This window comes from Somniosus microcephalus, chromosome 30 (genome assembly GCF_052327205.1).
Source record: "Somniosus microcephalus isolate GS21.2 chromosome 30, FLI_Smic_1.0, whole genome shotgun sequence".
NCBI classification, from domain to species: domain Eukaryota; kingdom Metazoa; phylum Chordata; class Chondrichthyes; order Squaliformes; family Somniosidae; genus Somniosus; species Somniosus microcephalus.
Window position 1 is genome coordinate 11,328,230 of NC_141016.1, and position 22,341 is coordinate 11,350,570.

The following is a 22,341-nucleotide window of genomic DNA, read 5'->3' on the forward strand; positions in this document are numbered from 1 at the left end:
GTGAGAGGGAGAGTTGGAGAGAGGGGGAAGGTGAGAAGGAGAGTTGGAGAGAGGGGGAAGGTGAGAAGGAGAGGTGGAGAGAGGGGGAAGGTGAGAGGGAGAGGTGGAGAGAGGGGGAAGGTGAGAAGGAGAGTTGGAGAGAGGGGGAAGGTGAGAAGGAGAGTTGGAGAGAGGGGGAAGGTGAGAAGGAGTGTTGGAGAGAGGGAGAAGGTGAGAGGGAGAGTTGGAGAGAGGGGGAAGGTGAGAAGGAGAGGTGGAGAGAGGGGGAAGGTGAGAAGGAGAGTTGGAGAGAGGGGGAAGGTGAGAAGGAGTGTTGGAGAGAGGGGGAAGGTGAGAAGGAGAGTTGGAGAGAGGGGGAAGGTGAGACGGAGAGGTGGAGAGGGGGGAAGGTGAGAAGGAGAGTTGGAGAGAGGGGGAAGGTGAGAGGGAGAGTTGGAGAGAGGGGAAAAGTGAGAGGGAGAGTTGGAGAGAGGGGGAAGGTGAGAAGGAGAGTTGGAGAGAGGGGGAAGGTGAGACGGAGAGTTGGAGTGAGGGGGAAGGTGAGAGGGAGAGTTGGAGAGAGGGGGAAGGTGAGAAGGAGTGTTGGAGAGAGGGGGAAGGTGAGAGGGAGAGTTGGAGAGAGGGGGAAGGTGAGAAGGAGAGTTGGAGAGAGGGGGAAGGTGAGACGGAGAGTTGGAGATAGGGGGAAGGTGAGAAGGGGAGTTGGAGAGAGGGGGAATGTGAGACGGAGAGTTGGAGAGAGGGGGAAGGTGAGAAGGGGAGTTGGAGAGAGGGGGAAGGTGAGAAGGAGATTTGGAGAGAGGGGGAAGGTGAGAAGGAGAGGTGGAGAGAGGGGGAAGGTGAGAAGGAGAGTTGGAGAGAGGGGGAAGGTGAGAAGGAGAGTTGGAGAGAGGGGGAAGGTGAGAAGGAGTGGAGAGAGGGGGAAGGTGAGAAGGGGAGTTGGAGAGAGGGGGAAGGTGAGACGGAGAGTTGGAGAGAGGGGGAAGGTGAGAAGGAGTGTTGGAGAGAGGGGGAAGGTGAGACGGAGAGTTGGAGAGAGGGGGAAGGTGAGAAGGAGTGTTGGAGAGAGGGGGAAGGTGAGAGGGAGAGTTGGAGAGAGGGGGAAGGTGAAAGGGAGAGTTGGAGAGAGGGGGAAGGTGAGAAGGAGAGGTGGAGAGAGGGGGAAGGTGAGAAGGAGAGTTGGAGAGAGGGGGAAGGTGAGAAGGAGAGGTGGAGAGAGGGGGAAGGTGAGAAGGAGAGTTGGAGAGAGGGGGAAGGTGAGAAGGAGAGTTGGAGAGAGGGGGAAGGTGAGAAGGAGAGGTGGAGAGAGGGGGAAGGTGAGAAGGAGAGTTGGAGAGAGGGGGAAGGTGAGAAGGAGAGTTGGAGAGAGGGGGAAGGTGAGAAGGAGAGTTGGAGAGAGGGGGAAGGTGAGAAGGAGAGTTGGAGAGAGGGGGAAGGTGAGAAGGAGAGCTGGAGAGAGGGGGAAGGTGAGAGGGAGAGTTGGAGTGAGGGGGAAGGTGAGAAGGAGAGTTGGAGAGAGGGGGAAGGTGAGAAGGGGAGTTGGAGAGAGGGGGAAGGTGAGAAGGGGAGTTGGAGAGAGGGGGAAGGTGAGACGGAGAGTTGGAGAGAGGGGGAAGGTGAGACGGAGAGTTGGAGAGAGGGGGAAGGTGAGACGGAGAGTTGGAGAGAGGGGGAAGGTGAGAAGGAGAGTTGGAGAGAGGGGGAAGGTGAGAAGGAGAGCTGGAGAGAGGGGGAAGGTGAGAGGGAGAGTTGGAGAGAGGGGGAAGGTGAGAAGGAGAGTTGGAGAGAGGGGGAAGGTGAGAAGGAGAGTTGGAGAGAGGGGGAAGGTGAGAAGGAGAGTTGGTGAGAGGGGGAAGGTGAGAAGGAGTGTTGGAGAGAGGGGGAAGGTGAGAAGGAGAGTTGGAGAGAGGGGGAAGGTGGGAAGGGGAGTTGGAGAGAGGGGGAAGGTGAGACGGAGAGGTGGAGAGAGGGGGAAGGTGAGAAGGAGAGTTGGAGAGAGGGGGAAGGTGAGAAGGAGAGTTGAAGAGAGGGGGAAGGTGAGAGGGAGAGTTGGAGAGAGGGGGAAGGTGGGAAGGAGAGTTGGAGAGAGGGGGAAGGTGAGAAGGAGAGTTGGAGAGAGGGGGAAGGTGAGAAGGATAGTTGGAGAGAGGGGGAAGGTGAGAGGGAGAGTTGGAGAGAGGGGGAAGGTGAGAAGGAGAGATAGAGAGAGGGGGAAGGTGAGAAGGAGAGTTGGAGAGAGGGGGAAGGTGAGACGGAGAGGTGGAGAGAGGGGGAAGGTGAGAGGGAGAGTTGGAGAGAGGGGGAAGGTGAGAAGGAGAGTTGGAGAGAGGGGGAAGGTGAGAAGGAGTGTTGGAGAGAGGGGGAAGGTGAGAAGGAGAGTTGGAGAGAGGGGGAAGGTGAGAAGGAGAGTTGGAGAGAGGGGGAAGGTGAGAAGGAGTTGGAGAGAGGGGGAAGGTGAGAAGGAGAGTTGGAGAGAGGGGGAAGGTGAGAAGGAGTTGGAGAGAGGGGGAAGGTGAGACGGAGAGTTGGAGAGAGGGGGAAGGTGAGAAGGAGAGTTGGAGAGAGGGGGAAGGTGAGAAGGAGTTGGAGAGAGGGGGAAGGTGAGACGGAGAGTTGGAGAGAGGGGGAAGGTGAGAAGGGGAGTTGGAGAGAGGGGGAAGGTGAGAAGGAGAGTTGGAGAGAGGGGGAAGGTGAGAAGGAGAGTTGGAGAGAGGGGGAAGGTGAGAAGGAGTGTTGGAGAGAGGGGGAAGGTGAGAAGGAGAGGTGGAGAGAGGGGGAAGGTGAGAAGGAGTGTTGGAGAGAGGGGGAAGGTGAGACGGAGTGTTGGAGAGAGAGAGAGAAGGTGAGACGGAGAGTTGGAGAGAGGGGGAAGGTCAGAAGGAGAGTTGGAGAGAGGCGGAAGGTGAGAAGGAGAGTTGGAGAGAGGGGGAAGGTGAGAAGGAGAGTTGGAGAGAGGGGGAAGGTGAGAAGGCAAGTTGGAGAGAGGGGGAAGGTGAGAAGGAGAGTTGGAGAGAGGGGGAAGGTGAGAAGGAGTGTTGGAGAGAGGGGGAAGGTGAGAAGGAGAGTTGGAGAGAGGGGGAAGGTGAGAAGGAAAGTTGGAGAGAGGGGGAAGGTGAGAAGGAGAGTTGGAGAGAGGGGGAAGGTGAGAAGGAGAGTTGGAGAGAGGGGGAAGGTGAGAAGGAGAGTTGGAGAGAGGGGGAAGGTGAGAAGGAGTGTTGGAGAGAGGGGGAAGGTGAGAAGGAGAGGTGGAGAGAGGGGGAAGGTGAGAAGGAGAGTTGGAGAGAGGGGGAAGGTGAGAAGGAGAGTTGGAGAGAGAGGGAAGGTGAGAGGGAAAGTTGGAGAGAGGGGGAAGGTGAGAAGGAGAGGTGGAGAGAGGGGGAAGGTGAGAAGGAGAGTTGGAGAGAGGGGGAAGGTGAGACGGAGAGTTGGAGAGAGGGAGAAGGTGAGACGGAGAGTTGGAGAGAGGGGGAAGGTGAGAAGGAGAGTTGGAGAGAGGGGGAAGGTGAGACGGAGAGTTGGAGAGAGGGGGAAGGTGAGAAGGAGAGTTGGAGAGAGGGGGAAGGTGAGAAGGAGAGTTGGAGAGAGGGGGAAGGTGAGAAGGAGAGTTGGAGAGAGGGGGAAGGTGAGAAGGAGAGTTGGAGAGAGGGGGAAGGTGAGACGGAGAGTTGGAGAGAGGGGGAAGGTGAGAAGGGGAGTTGGAGAGAGGGGGAAGGTGAGAAGGAGAGTTGGAGAGAGGGGGAAGGTGAGAAGGAGAGTTGGAGAGAGGGGGAAGGTGAGAAGGAGAGTTGGAGAGAGGGGGAAGGTGAGAAGGAGTGTTGGAGAGAGGGGGAAGGTGAGACGGAGAGTTGGAGCGAGGGGGAAGGTGAGAAGGAGAGTTGGAGAGAGGGGGAAGGTGAGAAGGAGAGTTGGAGAGAGGGGGAAGGTGAGAAGGAGAGTTGGAGAGAGGGGGAAGGTGAGAAGGAGAGGTGGAGAGAGGGGGAAGGTGAGAAGGGGAGTTGGAGAGAGGGGGAAGGTGAGAAGGGGAGTTGGAGAGAGGGGGAAGGTGAGAAGGGGAGTTGGAGAGAGGGGGAAGGTGAGAAGGAGAGTTGGAGAGAGGGGGAAGGTGAGAAGGTGAGAGGGAGAGTTGGAGAGAGGGGGAAGGTGAGAAGGAGAGTTGGAGAGAGGGGGAAGGTGAGAGGGAGAGTTGGAGAGAGGGGGAAGGTGAGAAGGGGAGTTGGAGAGAGGGGGAAGGTGAGAAGGAGTGTTGGAGATATAAACGAAATGATAGAAGTTTAAAGGCGGGGCAGGAACAGTGAGTCCCGGAGGTGGACGTACATCAATCTTTGAAGGTGGCGGGACAAGTTGAAAAGGATGTTAAAAAAAACATACAGGATTCTTGGCTTTATTAATAGAGGCAGAGCGTACAAAAGCACTGAAGTTATGATGAACTTTTATAAAACACTGGTTCGGCCTCAGCTGGAGTATTGTGTCCAATTCTGGGCACCGCACTTTAGGAAGGATATCATAGCCTTGGAGAGGGTGCAGAGGAGATTGACCAGAATGGTACCAGGCATGAGGGACTTCAGTGACCTGGAGAGACTGGAGAAGCTGGGATTGTTCTCCTTAGAGCAGAGAAGGTTAAGGGGAGATTGACCAGAATGGTACCAGGGATGAGTGACTTCAGTGATGTGGAGAGACTGGAGAAGTTGGGATTGTTCTCCTTAGAACAGAGAAGGTTAAGGGGAGATTGACCAGAATGGTACCAGGGATGAGGGACTTCAGTGATGTGGAGAGACTGGAGAAGCTGGGATTGTTCTCCTTAGAGCAGAGAAGGTTAAGGGGAGATTGACCAGAATGGTACCAGGGATGAGGGACTTCAGTGACGTGGAGAGACTGGAGAAGCTGGGATTGTTCTCCTTAGAGCAGAGAAGGTTAAGGGGAGATTGACCAGAATGGGACCAGGGATGAGGGACTTCAGTGACGTGGAGAGACTGGAGAAGCTGGGATTGTTCTCCTTAGAGCAGAGAAGGTTAAGGGAGAGATTTAATCGAGGTGTTCAAAATCATGAAGGGTTTTGACAGAGTAAATAAGGAGAAACTGTTTCCAGTGGCAGGAGGGTCGGTAACCAGAGGACACAGATTGAAGATAATCGGCCAAAGAACCAGAGGGGGAGATGAGGAGAATGTTTTTACGCAGCGAGTTGTTGTGATCTGGAACGCGCTGCCTGAAAGGGCGGTGGGAGCAGATTCAATAGGAACTTTCAAAAGGGGAATTGGAGAAATACTGGAAGGGGAAAAATTGCAGGGCTGTGGGGAAAGAGCAGGGGGGAGTGGGACTAATTGGAGAGCTCGTTCTAAGAGCCGGCACAGGCACGATGGGCCGAATGGCCTCCTCCTGCGCTGTATGATTCTACGATTCCCAGGCTGAGCTGATTTCCCCCCACCCTCTCTCTTTCAACTGTGTAGATTGAGTAGAATGGGCCGATGTTCTCCGGAGTTTAGAAGAATCAGATTGAACCATATGAAATTCTTAGAGGGCCTGGACAGGGCAGATGATGAGAGGTTGTTTCCCCTTGACTGGGGAGTCTAGAACCAGGGGTCACAGTCTCAGAATAAGGGGTCGGCCATTTGTGACTGAGATGAGGAGGAATTTCTTCACTGAGGGTGGTGAATCTTTGGAATTCTCTACCCCAGAGGGCTGTGGAGGCTCAGTCGTTGAGTATATTCAAGGCTGAGATCGATAGATTTTTGAATATTAAGGGAATCAAGGGATTTGGGGATAGTGCAGGAAGGCGGAGATGAGTTTGGAAGATCAGCTGTGATCTCATTGAATGGTGGAGCAGGCTCGAGGGGCCGTACGGCCGACTCCTGCTCCGATTTCGGACGTTCTGAAGCGCGGGAGGTGAGTGGGGCAGGAGTAGCAGCAGACAAACGGGGGGCCTGCGAGGGTTTCAGCGCTGTCCCGCCCGAATCTGAAACGAAGTCTCGTCTCACTTGTGCAGCGAAGAGGCGGCTGGGTGGAATCCAGTCGGAGTCCTGAGCTAAGCTCGTCTGACATTTAATCGCAAGGAGCTTTCAAAAATACACACACACACAGACAAGCGGGAGGGAAAAAAATAAGGCTTCAGGTCATATGTAAATATAAGACAAGTCTTGCTTGAATTTCCAGTGCTCAACGGTAGAATAGTTGCGGATTAAGAGGACCATGGCTAAAGTTTCAGGGAAGAAAATGCCATTGTACTTTGCCTCGGCTCCGAGACACATGTCCCAAATGCATCCGTGCTCCCGAAACCTCTCTCACACACTCCTGTATCTGGGGAGGTCCCTCTAATCCCCATCTCTCTCACACTCCTGTATCTGGGGAGGTCCCTCTAACCCCTCTCTCACACTCCTGTATCTGGGGAGGTCCCTCTAACCCCTCTCTCACACACTCCTGTATCTGGGGAGGTCCCTCTAATCCCCCTCTCTCTCACACTCCTGTATCTGGGGAGGTCCCTCTAACCCCTCTCTCACACTCCTGTATCTGGGGAGGTCCCTCTAACCCCTCTCTCACACACTCCTGCATCTGGGGAGGTCCCTCTAACCCCTCTCTCACACACTCCTGTATCTGGGGAGGTCCCTCTAACCACCCTCTCACACTGCTGTATCTGGGGAGGTCCCTCTAATCCCCATCTCTCTCACACTCCTGTATCTGGGGAGGTCCCTCTAACCCCTCTCTCACACTGCTGTATCTGGGGAGGTCCCTCTAACCCCTCTCTCACACACTCCTGCATCTGGGGAGGTCCCTCTAATCCCCCTCTCTCTCACACTCCTGTATCTGGGGAGGTCCCTCTAACCCCTCTCTCACACACTCCTGCATCTGGGGAGGTCCCTCTAACCCCTCTCTCACACACTCCTGTATCTGGGGAGGTCCCTCTAACCACCCTCTCACACTGCTGTATCTGGGGAGGTCCCTCTAACCACCCTCTCACACTGCTGTATCTGGGGAGGTCCCTGTAACCCCTCTCTCACACACTCCTGTATCTGGGGAGGCCCCTCTAACCACTCTCTCGCACACTCCTGTATCTGGAGAGGTCCCTCTAACCCCTCTCTCACACACTCCTGTATCTGGGGAGGTCCCTCTAAGCCCTCTCTCACACTGCTGTATCTGGGGAGGTCCCTCTAAACCCCCCTCTCACACTCCTGTATCTGGGGAGGTCCCTCTAACCCTCTCTCACACACTCCTGTATCTGGGGAGGTCCCTCTAACCCCTCTCTCACACTCCTGTATCTGGGGAGGTCCCTCTAATCCCTCTCTCTCACTCTCCTGTATCTGGGGAGGTCCCTCTAACCCCTCTCTCGCACAAACCTGTATCTGGGGAGGTCGCTCTAACCCCTCTCACACACTCCTGTATCTGGGGAGGTCCCTCTAATCCCTCTCTCTCACACTCCTGTATCTGGGGAGATCCCTCTAATCCCTCTCTCACACTCCTGTATCTGGAGAGGTCCCTCTAACCCCTCTCACACGCGCCTGTATCTGGGGAGGTCCCTCTAACCTCTCTCACACACTCCTGTATCTGGGGAGATCCCTCTAATCCCTCTCTCACACACTCCTGTATCTGTGGAGTTCCCTCTAACCCCTCTCTCTCACACTCCTGTATCTGGAGAGGTCCCTCTAACCCCTCTCTCACACTCCTGTATCTGAGGAGGTCCCTCTAACCTCTCTCACACACCCCTGTATCTGAGGAGGTCCCTCTAACCCCTCTCTCTCACACTCCTGTATCTGGGGAGGTCCCTCTAACCCCTCTCTCACACACTCCTGTATCTGGGGAGGTCCCTCTAACCTCTCTCACACACCCCTGTATCTGAGGAGGTCCCTCTAACCCCTCTCTCTCACACTCCTGTATCTGGGGAGGTCCCTCTAACCCCTCTCTCACACACTCCTGTATCTGGGGAGGTCCCTCTAACCCCTCTCTCTCACACTCCTGTATCTGGGGAGGTCCCTCTAAACCCTCTCTCTCACACTCCTGTATCTGGGGAGGTCCCTCTAACCCCTCTCTCTCACACTCCTGTATCTGGGGAGGTCCCTCTAACCCCCTCTCTCACACTCCTGTATCTGAGGAGGTCCCTCTAACCCCTCTCTCTCACTCCTGTATCTGGGGAGGTCCCTCTAACCTCTCTCTCTCACACTCCTGTATCTGGGGAGGTCCCTCTAACCCTCTCTCTCACACTCCTGTATCTGGGGAGGTCCCTCTAACCCTCTCTCTCACACTCCTGTATCTGGGGAGGTCCCTCTAACCTCTCTCTCTCACTCCTGTATCTGGGGAGGTCCCTCTAACCCCCCTCTCTCACACTCCTGTATCTGAGGAGGTCCCTCTAACCCCTCTCTCACACTCCTGTATCTGGGGAGGTCCCTCTAACCCCTCTCTCACACTCCTGTATCTGAGGAGGTCCCTCTAACCTCTCTCTCTCACTCCTGTATCTGGGGAGGTCCCTCTAACCCCCCTCTCTCACACTCCTGTATCTGGGGAGGTCCCTCTAACCCCTCTCTCTCACACTCCTGTATCTGAGGAGGTACCTCTAACCTCTCTCTCTCACTCCTGTATCTGGGGAGGTCCCTCTAACCCCCCTCTCTCACACTCCTGTATCTGAGGAGGTCCCTCTAACCCCTCTCTCACACTCCTGTATCTGAGGAGGTCCCTCTAACCCCTCTCTCTCACACTCCTGTATCTGGGGAGGTCCCTCTAACCCATCTCTCACACTCCTGTATCTGAGGAGGTCCCTCTAACCCCTCTCTCACACACTCCTGTATCTGAAGAGGTCCCTCTAACCCCTCTCTCTCACACTCCTGTATCTGAGGAGGTCCCTCTAACCCCTCTCTCACACTCCTGTATCTGTGGAGGTCCCTCTAACCCCTCTCTCACACACCCCTGTATCTGAGGAGGTCCCTCTAACCCCCCTCTCTCACACTCCTATATCTGGGGAGGTCCCTCTAACCCCTCTCTCACACTCCTGTATCTGGGGAGGTCCCTCTAACCCCTCTCTCACACTCCTGTATCTGAGGAGGTCCCTCTAACCCCTCTCTCACACTCCTGTATCTGGGGAGGTCCCTCTAACCCCTCTCTCACACTCCTGTATCTGAGGAGGTCCCTCTAACCCCTCTCTCACACTCCTGTATCTGGGGAGGTCCCTCTAACCTCTCTCTCACACTCCTGTATCTGGGGAGGTCCCTCTAACCTCTCTCTCACACATTCCTGTATCTGGGGAGGTCCCTCTAACCCCTCTCACACACTCCTGTATCTGGGGAGGTTCCTCTAACCCCTCTCTCTCTCACACTCCTGTATCTGGGGAGGTCCCTCTAACCCCTCTCTCACACTCCTGTATCTGGGGAGGTCCCTCTAACCCCTCTCTCACACTCCTGTATCTGGGGAAGTCCCTCTAACCTCTCTCACTCTCCTGTATCTGGCGAGGTCCCTCTAACCCCTCTCTCACACACTCCTGTATCTGGGGAGGTCCCTCTAACATCTCTCTCTCACACACTCCTGTATCTAGGGAGGTCCCTCTAACCCCTCTCTCTCACTCTCCTGTATCTGGAGAGGTCCCTCTAACCCCTCTCACACACTCCTGTATCTGGGGAGGTCCCTCTAACCCCTCTCTCACACTCCTGTATTTGGGGAGGTCCCTCTAACCCCCCTCTCTCACACTCCTGTATCTGGGGAGGTCCCTCTAACCCCTCTCTCTCACACTCCTGTATCTGGGGAGGTCCCTCTAACCCCTCTCTCACACACTCCTGTATCTGAGGAGGTCCCTCTAACCCCTCTCTCACACACTCCTGTATCTGGGGAGGTCCCTCTAACCCCTCTCTCACACTCCTGTATTTGGGGAGGTCCCTCTAACCCCCCTCTCTCACACTCCTGTATCTGGGGAGGTCCCTCTAACCCCTCTCTCTCACACTCCTGTACCTGGGGAGGTCCCTCTAACCCCTCTCTCACACACTCCTGTATCTGGGGAGGTCCCTCTAACCCCTCTCTCACACACTCCTGTATCTGAGGAGGTCCCTCTAACCCCTCTCTCACACACTCCTGTATCTGGGGAGGTCCCTCTAACCCCCCTCTCTCACACTCCTGTATTTGGGGAGGTCCCTCTAAACCCTCTCTCTCACACTCCTGTATCTGAGGAGGTCCCTCTAACTCCTCTCTCACAAGCTGGAGTGTATCAGAGTAATGTAGACAGAGCTTTTTAAGAACATAAGAAACAGGAGCAGGAGTTGGCCATACGGTCCCTCGAGCCTGCTCCGCCATTCAATAAGATCATGGCTGATCTTCGACCTCAACTCCACTTTCCCGCCCCCATCTCCGTTTTCCTTGATTCCCCGAGAGTCCAAAAATCTAACAATCTCAGCCTTGAATATTCTCAAAGACTCCAACATCCACAGCCCTCTGGGGCAGAGAATTCCAAAGATTCACCGCCCTCTGAGTGAAGAAATTCCTTCTCATCTCAGACTTAAATGGCCGACTCCTTATCCTGAGACTGTGACCCCTGGTTCTAGACACTCCAGCCAGGGGGAAACAACCTCTCAGCATCTACCCTGTCAATCCCCCTCAGAATCTTGTATGTTTCAATGAGATCACCTCCCATTCTTCTAAACTCCAGAGAGTATCGGCCCAGTCTACTCAATCTCTCCTCAAAGGACAATCCCCACATCACAGGAATCAGTCTAGTGAACCTTCGTTGCACCGCCTCCAAGGCAAGTATATCCTTCCTTAGATAAGGAGACCAAAACTGTGCCCAGTACTCCAGGTGTGGTCTCACCAAGGCCTGTACAATTGTAGCAAGACTGCCTTACTCTTACACTCCAACCCCCTTGCAATAAAGGCCAACGTGCCATTTGCCTTCCTTATTGTTTGCTGTACCTGCATGTTAACTTTACATAGAAACATAGAAGATAGGAGCAGGAGTCGGCCATTCGGCCCCTCGAGCCTGCTCCGCCATTCAATGAGATCATGGCTGATCATCCAAATTCAGTACCCTGTCCCTGCCTTCTCCTCATATCCCTTGATCCCTTTAGCCTTAAGAAATATATCCAACTCCTTCATGAATATATTTAATGAACTGGACTCCACTGCCCTCTGTGGTAGAGAATTCCACAGGTTCACCACTCTCTGGGTGAAGAAATTCCTCCTCATCTCTGCCGTAAATGGCTTACCCCTTATCCTTAGACTGTGACCCCTGGTTCTGGACTCCCCGACCATCGGGAACATCCTTCCTGCATCTAATCTGTCCAGTCCTGTCAGAATTTTAAAAGTTTCAATGAGATCCCCTCTCATTCTTCTAAACTCCAGTGAGTATAAGCCCAATCGACCCAATCTCTCCTCATACGTCATTCCTGCCATCCCAGGTATCAGCCTGGTGAATCTTCGCTGCACTCCCTCCATGGCAAGAACATCCTTCCTCAGATAAGGCGACCAAAACTGCACACAATACTCGAGGTGCGGTCTCACCAAGGCCCTGTACAACTGCAGCAAGACATCCTTGCTCCTGTTCTCGAACCCTCTCGCTACGAAGGCCAACATACCATTTGCCTTCTTAACCGCCTGCTGCACCTGCATGCTTACCTTCAGCGACTGGTGCACAATAACACCCAGGTCTCTTTGCACTTCCCCTTCTCCCAATCTATTACCATTCAGATAATAATCTGCCTTCCTGTTTTTGCCACCAAAGTGGATAACCTCACATTTATCCACGTTATATTGCATCTGCCATGTTTCTGCCCAATCACCCAACCTGTCCAAATCATCCTGGAGTTTCTCAACATCCTCCTCACAGCACACACGCCCACCCAGCTTTGTGTCGTCTGCAAATTTGGAGATATTACATCTAGTTCCCTCGTCTAGATCATTAATATATATTGTGAATAGCTGGGGTCCAAGGACCGATCCCTGCGGTACCCCACTAGTCACTGCCTGCCACTCGGAAAAAGACCCGTTTATTCCAACTCTTTGCTTCCTGTCCGCCAACCAGTTCTTTATCCAAGTCAGTACCTTGCCCTCAATCCCATGTGCCTTAACTTTACACGCTAATCTCTTATGCGGGACCTTATCGAAAGCCTTCTGAAAGTCCAAATACACCACATCCACTGGTTCTGTGTTTCCTGTACGAGGACACCTAAATCTCTCTGAACATTTAACAGTTTCTCACCTTTTAAAATATATTCTGTTTTTCTAGTCTTCCTACCAAAGTGAATAACCTCACATTTCTACATTACACTCCATCTGCCACCGTACTGCCCACTCACTCAGTCTATCGATATCCCTTTGTGTTCGCCTCACAGCTTACTGTCCCACCCAGCTTTGTATCTTCAGCAAACTTGGATACATTACACTCGGTCCCTTCATCTAGGTCATTAATATAGATTGTAAATAGCTGAGGCCCCAACAACTGATCCTTGCGGCACCCGGCTAGTTACAGCCTGCCAACCGGAAAATGACCCGTTTATCCCTACTCTCTGTTTTCTGTCCATTAGCCAATCCTCCATCCATGCTAGTACATTACCCCCAACCCCATGAGCCCTCATCCTTGTTTTCAAATCCCTCCATGGCCTCGCCCCCTCCCTATCTCTGTAAACTCCTCCAGCCCCTACAACTCTCCCTATCTCTGTAACCTCCTCCAGCCCTACAACCCTCCCTATCTCTGTAACCTCCTCCAGCCCCTACAACCCTCCCTATCTCTGTAACCTCCTCCAGCCTCTACAACCCTCCCTATCACTGTAACCTCCTCCAGCCCCACAACCCTCCCTATCTCTGTAACCTCCTCCAGCCCCTACAACCCTCCCTTTCTCTGTAACCTCCTCCAGCCCTACAACCCTCCCTACCTCTGTAACCTCCTCCAGCCCCACAACCCTCCCTATCTCTGTAACCTCCTCCAGTCCCTACACCCCTCCCTATCTCTGTAACCTCCTCCAGCCCCTACAACCCTCCCTATCTCTGTAACCTACTCCAGCCCTACACCCCTCCCTATCTCTGTAACCTCCTCCAGCCCCACAACCCTCCCGAGATATCTGCGCTCCTCTAATTCTGCCCTCTTGAGCATCACTGATTATAATCGCTCAACTTTGGTGGCCGTGCCTTCTGTTGCCTGGGCCCTAAACTCTGGAATTCCCTCCCTAAGCCTCGCCGCCTCGCTACCTCTCTCTCCTCCTTTAAGACACTCCATAAAACCTCCCTCTTTGACCAAGCTTTTGGTCACCTGCCCTAATTTATCCTTATGTGGCTCGGTGTCAAATTTGTTGTCTTAAGATATTCCGGTGCAGTGCCTTGGGACGTTTTAATACGTTAAAGGCGCTATATAAATACAGGTTGTTGTTGTTGTAGCAACCTTTTAATTACTTTAAGTCCCTCACTTTGCTCATTTTACTCTGTATCTAACCCACCCCCACCACCACCCCTTGTTCTGCCTCCGATCGCCCCCTCACTCAGGTCAGTCCCACACCGGGTGGGAGATCAGGCCCACTCGGGACAGGCCGGGAATGGAGCCTGGGCCTTTCCTGCTCTGTGTGTGTGTGTGTGTGTGTGTGTGTGTGTGCCTCAGTCCCACACCGGGTGGGAGATCAGGCCAACTCGGGACAGGCCGGGAATGGAGCCTGGGCCTTTCCTGCTCTCTGTGTGTGTGTGTGTGTGTGTGTGTGTCTCAGTCCCACACCAGGTGGGAGATCAGGCCAACTCGGGACAGGCCGGGAATGGAGCCTGGGCCTTTCCTGCTCTCTGTGTGTGTGTGTGTGTGTGTGTGTGTGTGTGTGTCTCAGTCCCACACCGGGTGGGAGATCAGGCCCACTCGGGACAGGCCGGGAATGGAGCCTGGGCCTTTCCTGCTCTCTGTGTGTGTGTGTGTGTGTGTGTGTGTCTCAGTCCCACACCAGGTGGGAGATCAGGCCAACTCGGGACAGGCCGGGAATGGAGCCTGGGCCTTTCCTGCTCTCTGTGTGTGTGTGTGTGTGTCTCAGTCCCACACCGGGTGGGAGATCAGGCTACCTCAGTGAAGACCAGGGACGGAGCCTGGGCCTTTCCTGCTCTGTGTGGGACTCAGTACCACACACCCAAACACAGCACATGAGCTGCAGAGACCCTGGGAGATTAACCGTGAGTTTTAAAAAGCGGGGACAAGAGGGAATCTTGTGTTACGACGCTCCTGGGATCAAAGGCGGACCCAGCGAGATACAGAGGAGGACGGTGGACAGGCGAGAGGGGAATTTGAAGGGGTCGGGTCGCGGTAAGGCCGCGCCGGGGGGGGTAAAGTGAAGCGCGATCAAAGGTAACAACCTCCTCCAGTTCGTCTCCTCGTACAATCCCCCACTCGCCCCCTGCGAGATTTATGCTTCGCTTCACAGTTCCCCTTTGAGTATTTGTTTACCAAATTCCAACCACCTCTGAACAGACAATAGGAGAGGAGAGAAAAAGGGAAAATGTGTAAAGGGACCCTCTCCATTATACACCAACACACACATAAATAAAGCTTCTTCCGCCAAGCGGGTAATTATCTACTGTTCTGCTAATGTATTCTTAAGTGCACTTAAACTTTGTCAGAAAGGCTTTGAGGCCCAGTTGCTTGGTAAGTGGAAAGTACCCGCCCAGACACCTGATAACATCTTAATCACCTCAAAGCACCTTTGAGGTTTCACAATGGGTCCTTGAAAACCGATAGTCCTGCAATATCGGCGCGTCGAGCCTTTCATTTTTTAACCGTTTCGTCCCCGAACACCTGGCGAAAAACCTGGGCCCGGAGGGGCAGCCATTTTGCCCAGGTTTTGAGGGGCCGTCTTTCGTGATTCAAGATGGGGGAGTGGGGTTCCCCCTTAATCCCCAGTGTCTGTGCCCCATTTACTCACAGTGTAACTGTTTCTAATCCCCAGTGTATCACCTCTCTCTCTCTCTCTCTCTCTCTCTCTGTCTCTCTCTCTCTGTCTCTCTGTCTCTCTCTGTCTCTCTCTCTCTCCCTCTGTCTCTCTCTGTCGCTCTCTCTCTCTCTCTGTCTCTCTGTCTCTCTCTCTCTCCCTCGCTCTCTCTGTCTCTCTGTCTCTCTCTACCTTTCATTATCTGCCTTTGTCTCTCTCTCTTTCTCTGTCTCTCTCTCTCTCTGTCCTCTCTGTCTCTCTCTCTCTGTCTCTCTCTCTATGTCTCTCTCTCTATGTCTCTCTCTCTGTCTCTCTCTCTCTCTCTCTCTCTCCCCCTCTCTCTCTCTCTCTCTCTCTCCAATTCCAATTTCCAATTCAAATGCTTTATTGGCATGAAAGTTTACAGAGAACCATATTGCCAAAGCTTACATAGCAAAAAGGTACAGTTTTCCAACATTCTGTAGGTGTCAATCGATTTGACATTTGTTGGGTACATACAATATTACTTTTAAACAATATTAATTTTAAACAGTCTTTGTACTTCATTTTCTCTCTCTCTCTCTCTCTGTCTCTCTCTCTCTCTGTCTCTCTCTCTCTCTCTCTCTATGTCTCTCTCTCTGTCTCTCTCTCTCGCTCGATCTCTCTATCTCTCCCTCATTATCTGCCTCTGCCTCTCTCTCTTTCTCTCTGTCTCTCTCTCGTTTGGTCCCTCTGTCTCTCTCTCTCCTTATCTATCTCTGTCTCTCTCTCTCTCTCTGTCTCTCTCTCTATCTCTCTGTCTGTCACTCTGTCTGTCTATCTCTATCTTTCTCTCTCTCGCTTTCCCTGTCTTTCTCTCTTTCTCGCTCTGTCTCTCAGTCTGTCTCTCTCTTTCTCGCTCCGTCTCTCTGTCTCTTCCTTTCTCTCTCTCTCTCTCTCATAGAATCATAGAATCTGACAGCCTGTCGTACCTGCCTTCAGCTGCCTGGGCCCTAAGCTCTGGCATTCCCTCCCTAAAGCTCTCCGCCTCGCTAACTCACTTTCCTCCTTTAAGATGCTCCTTAAAACCTCCGTCTTTGACCAAGCTTTTGATCATCTACCCTAATTTACCCTTATGTGGATCGGTGTCAATTATTTTGTCTTGAAATACTCCTGTGAAGCGATTTGGGACGTTTCACTATATTAAAGGCGCTATATAAATACAAGTTGTTGTTGTTGTGCTGGCTCTTTGAACGAGCTCTCCAATTAGTCCCACTCCCCCCTGCTCTTCCCCCATAACTCTGTTAATTTTTCCCCTTCCAGTATTTCTCCAATTCCCCTTTTGAAAGTTCCTATTGAATCTGCTCCCACCGCCCTTTCAGGCAGCGCGTTCCAGATCACAACAACTCACTGTAAAAACATTTCTCCTCATCTCCCCTCTGGTTCTTTGGCCGATTATCTTCAATCTGTGTCCTCTGGTCACCGACCCTCCTGCCACTGGAAACACTTTCTCCTTATTTACTCGATCAAAACCCTTTGTAATATGGAACACCTCTATTAGGTCTCCCCTTAACCTTCTCTGCTCTAAGGAGAACAACCCCAGCTTCTCCAGTCTCTCCACGTAACTGAAGTCCCTCATCCCTGGTACCATTCTGGTCAATCTCCCCCTAACCTTCTCTGCTCTAAGGAGAACAATCCCAGCTTCTCCAGTCTCTCCACGTAACTGAAGACCCTCATCCCTGGTACCATTCTGGTCAATCTCCCCTTAACCTTCTCTGCTCTAAGGAGAACAATCCCAGCTTCTCCAGTCTGTCCATGTAACCGAGGTCCCTCATCCCTGGTACCATTCTGGTCAATCTCCCCTTAACCTTCTCTGCTCTAAGGAGAACAATCCCAGCTTCTCCAGTCTCTCCACGTAACTGAAGACCCTCATCCCTGGTACCATTCTGGGCAATCTCCCCTTAACCTTCTCTGCTCTAAGGAGAACAATCCCAGCTTCTCCAGTCTGTCCATGTAACCGAGGTCCCTCATCCCTGGTACCATTCTGGTCAATCTCCCCTTAACCTTCTCTGCTCTAAGGAGAACAATCCCAGCTTCTCCAGTCTCTCCACGTAACTGAAGACCCTCATCCCTGGTACCATTCTGGTCAATCTCCCCTTAACCTTCTCTGCTCTAAGGAGAACAATCCCAGCTTCTCCAGTCTGTCCATGTAACCGAGGTCCCTCATCCCTGGTACCATTCTGGTCAATCTCCCCCTAACCTTCTCTGCTCTAAGGAGAACAATCCCAGCTTCTCCAGTCTCTCCACGTAACTGAAGACCCTCATCCCTGGTACCATTCTGGTCAATCTCCCCTTAACCTTCTCTGCTCTAAGGAGAACAATCCCAGCTTCTCCAGTCTCTCCACATCACTGAAGTCCCTCATCCCTGGTACTTTGCTGGGTAAACTAATGGGACTAAAGTCTGACAAGTCCCCTGGACCTACATCCTAGGGCCTTAAAAGAAGTGGCTGCAGAGATAGTGGATGCATTGGTTGTAATCTTCCCAAATTCCCTTGACACTGGAAAAGTCCCTGCGGATTGGAAAACCGCAAATGTAACGCCCTTGTTGAAAAAAGGAGGGAGACAGAAAGCAGGAAACTCTCGGCCGGTTAGTCTAACATCGGTCATTGGGAAAAGGCTGGAATCCATTATTAAGGAAGTAGTAGCAGGACATTTAGAAAATCATAAGACAATCAACCAGAGTCAGCATGGTTTTATGAAATGGAAATCACGTTTGACAAATTTATTGGAGTTCTTTGAGGATGTAACGAGCAGGGTGGATAAGGGTGAGCCAGTGGATGTGGTGTATTTGGATTTCCAAAAGGCATTTGACAAGGTGCCACATAAAAGGTTACTGCATAAGGTAAGAGCTCACGGGGTTGGGGGTATGATGTGCCAAATAACTGCCTGAATCCATGAGGTTACAACTTAAAACTAAAGGCTTTTATTAAGTAAGAATCTTGGCATCAAGTTGACACAGGGCAACCATCATTCATCACCGACCCAGCCCTTATGAGTAAAACCCAGCTCTTATAACTAAGACTCACACCAATCAGGAGGATCCATGACGGCGGAGCTAGGGAGGAACATTAGTGGTTACACCTGTAAAACATTTACAGACATTAACAAGTACAACAACAGACAATCCAGAACACAGAGTTATTTCATCACAGGGTAATGTATTAGCATGGATAGAGAATTGTCTAACTAACAGAAAGCAGAGAGTCAGGATAAATGGGTAATTTTCAGGATGGCAAACGGTAACTAGTGGGGTGCCACAGGGATCGGTGCTCGGGCCTCAACTATGTTCAATCTGCATTAATGACTTGGATGAAGGGACCGTGTGTAATGTAGCCAAATTTGAGGATGATACAAAGATAGGTGGGAAAGCAAGTTGTGAGGAGGACACAAAGAATCTGCAAAGGGATATAGAGAGGTTCAGTGAGTGGGCAAAAATATGGCAGATGGAGTATAATGTGGGAAAATGTGAAGTTATCCACTTTGGTAGGAAGAATAGAACAGAAACGTATTATTTAAATGGAGAAAGACGACAGAATGCGGCGGTACAGAGGGACCTGGGGGTCCTCGTCCATGAAACACAAAAAGTTAGTATGCAGGTGCAGCAAGTAATTAGGAAGGCAAGTGGAATGTTGGCCTTTATTGCAAGGGGTATGGAGTATAAAAGTAGGGAAGTCCTGCTACAACTGTACAGGGCGTTGGTGAGACCACACCTGCAGTACTGCGTACAGTTTTGGTCTCCTTATTTAAGGAAGGATATACTTGCATTGGAGGCAGTTCAGAGAAGGTTCACCAGGTTGATTCCAGAGATGAAGGGGTTGACTTATGAGGAAAGGTTGAGCAGGTTGGGCCTATACTCACTGGAGTTTAGAAGAATGAGAGGGGATCTTATTGAAACATATAAGATTCTGAGGGGGCTTGACAGGGTAGATGCAGAGAGGATGTTTCCCCTCGTGGGGGAATCTAGAACTAGGGGGCATAGTTTCAGAATAAGGGGGCACCCATTTAAAACGGAGATGAGGAGGAATTTCTTCTCAGAGGGTGGTGAATCTTTGGAATTCTCTACCCCAGAGAGCTGTGGAGGCTGAGTCAGTGAATATATTTAAGGTGGAGATCGACAGACATTTGAACTACAGGGGAGTCAAGGGTTATGGGGAGAGAGCGGGAAAGTGGTCTTGAGGCCAAGATTGGATCAGCCATGATCTTATTGAATGGCGGAGCAGGCTCGAGGGGCCGAATGGCCGACTCCTGCTCCCACGTATTATGTTGTTATGTTCTTAAATCTCCCCTTCACCTTCTCTGCTCTAAGGAGAACAACCCCAGCTTCTCCAGTACGATAGCAAAATACTGCAGATGCTGGAAATCCGAAATAACAACAGAAAAAGCTGGAAAAACTCAGCAGGCCAGGCAACATCCGTGGAGAGAAAATAGAGTCAACGTTTCGGGTGAAAACCCCTTTGTCAATCCCAGCTTCTCCAGTCTCTCCACATAACTGAAGTCCCTCATCCCTGGTACCATTCTGGTCAATCTCCCCTTAACCTTCTCTGCTCTAAGGAGAACAACCCCAGCTTCTCCAGTCTCTCCACATAACTGAAGTCCCTCATCCCTGGAACCATTCTGGTCAATCTCCCCTTAACCTTCTCTGCTCCAAGGAGTACAATCCCAGCTTCTCCAGTCTCTCCACATAACTGAAGTCCCTCATCCCTGGTACCATTCTGGTCAATCTCCCCTTAACCTTCTCTGCTCTAAGGAGAACAATCCCAGCTTCTCCAGTCTCTCCACATAACTGAAGTCCATCATCCCTGGTACCACTCTGGTCAATCTCCCCTTAACCTTCTCTGCTCTAAGGAGAACAATCCCAGCTTCTCCAGTCTCTCCACATCACTGAAGTCCCTCATCCCTGGAACCATTCTGGTCAATCTCCCCTTAACCTTCTCTGCTCCAAGGAGAACAATCCCAGCTTCTCCAGTCTCTCCACATAACTGAAGTCCCTCATCCCTGGTACCATTCTGGTCAATCTCCCCTTAACCTTCTCTGCTCTAAGGAGAACAATCCCAGCTTCTCCAGTCTCTCCACATAACTGAAGTCCATCATCCCTGGTACCACTCTGGTCAATCTCCCCTTAACCTTCTCTGCTCCAAGGAGAACAATCCCAGCTTCTCCAGTCTTTCCACGTCACTGAAGTCCCTCATCCCTGGAACCATTCTGGTCAATCTCCCCTTAACCTTCTCTGCTCCAAGGAGAACAATTCCAGCTTCTCCAGTCTCTCCAGTTTAAACTGTATGTGTCTGCTCGTTACACCAGTCTGTCTAGGTCTCCCTGAAGTCTGCGACTATCCTGCTGACTATTTATTACGTTGCCAAGTTTTCGTACCGTCCGCAGACTTTGAAATTGTACTCCCTATACCCAAGCCCAGGTCATTTATATATAACAAGAAGAAAAGCATTGGTCCTAATACCAACCCCTGGGAGACCCCACTATAAACTTCCCTCCAGTCAGTAAAACGCCCGTTCACCACCGCTCTCTGCCTCCTATCCCTTTTGTAGCCAAGCTACCAGCTTCCCTTTAGTACCATTTGCTTCTAATTTGTGACTAAGTCTGTTATGTGGTACTTTATCAAATGCCTTTTGATTGTTCATATGTACGGCATCCAGCAAGGGTCAGTGCTGGGGCCACTGCTATTTTTGATATATATAATGACCTGGATATTGGAATACAGAGTAGAATTTCTAAATTTGCCGATGACACCAAACTTGGGGGTGTGGCAAACAGTGAGGATGATACCAATCGACTGCAACAGGACATAGAAAGGCTAGCAGAATGGGCAGACAAGTGGCAGATGGAATTTAATACTGAGAAGTGTGAGGTGATGCATTTTGGCAGAAGGAACAGGGAGAGGCAATATACACTTAATGGCACCGTTTTAAAGAGTGTGCAGGGACAGAGGGACCTGGGAGTTAATGTGCATAGGTCCCTGAAGGTGGCAGGACATATTGAGAGAGTGGTTAGCAAAGCATATGGGATCTTGGGCTTCATAAATAGAGGTATTGAGTACAAAAGTAGAGAAGTTATGCTGAACCTTTATAAAGAGCTGGGTAGACCACAACTGGAGTATTGCGTCCAGTTCTGGTCACCACACTTTAGGAAGGATGTGAAGGCCCTTGAGAGGGTGCAGAGGAGATTTACCAGAATGGTTCCGGGGATGGGGGGATCTTAGCTACAAGGACAGGTTGGAGAAGCTGGATTTGTTTTCATTCGAGCAAAGGAGGTTGAGGGGTGATTTGATCGAGGTGTACAAGATTATGGCGGGTTTGGATAGGCTAGTCGGGGAAAGGCTGTTCCCATTAGTTGATGGTACAAGGACTAGGGGACACAGATTTAAGGTTTTGGGCAAGAGATACAGGGGGGACGTGAGGGAAAACTTTTTTACACAGCGAGTGGTGAGGACCTGGAACTCGCTGCCGACGGAAGTGGTGGAAGCGGAGACACTCAATGTTTTCAAGGGGAGACTGGATAGGCACTGGAGGGAAATAAACTTGCAGGGCTACGGGGATAGAGCGGGGGAATGGGACTGACTGGATTGCTCCACAGAGAGCCAGCATGGACTTGATGGGCCGAATGTCCTCCTTCAGTGCCGTTATGACCCTATGACACTGCCTTCATCAACCCTCTCTGTTACTTCATCAAAGAACTCAATCAGTTTAGTCAGACACGATTTGCCTTTAACAAGTCCGTGCTGGCTGTCCCTCATTAACCCATGCTTCTCCAAGTGAGAATTGATTTTGCCCTTGACAATGGTCTCTAGTAGTTTACCCACCACTGACGTGAGTCTGATTGGCCTGTAGTTACCAGGTTTATCCTTACACCCTTTTTTAAACAGGGCTGTAACATTTGCAATCCACCAGTCCTCTGGCACCGCTCCCATATCCAGGGAGGATTGGAAGATTGTGGTCAGAGCCTCTGCTATCTCCACCCTAGCTTCCCTCAGCAACCGAGGATGCATCCCATCTGAACCGGGTGACTTGTTAACTGAGTGATGCCAACCTATTTAGCACCTCCTTTCTCTCTATTGTTATCCTACCAATATCTCGTGTCCTCCCTCTACTGCGATATTAACATTAGCGTCTTCTTGTGTGAAGACAGATGCAAAGTCCTCATTCAGTAACTCAGTCCACTGCCCCCACAAGAAGATTTCCGCTCTCCCTCTCTGTCTCTCTCTCTCTCTCTCTCTCTGTCTCTCTCTCACTCTGTCTCTCTCTCTCTCTGTCTCTCTCTCTCTCTCTCTCTGTCTCTCGCTCTTCATATCTCTCTCTCTCTCGCTCTCTCTCTCTATCTCTCTCTCTGTCTCTCGCTCTTCATATCTCTCTCTCTCTATCTCTCTCTCACTCTCTGTCTCTCTCTCTGTCTCTCTCTCTCTCTCACTCTCTGTCTCTCTCTCTGTCTCTCTCTCTCTCTCTCTGTCTCTCTCTCACTCTCTGTCTCT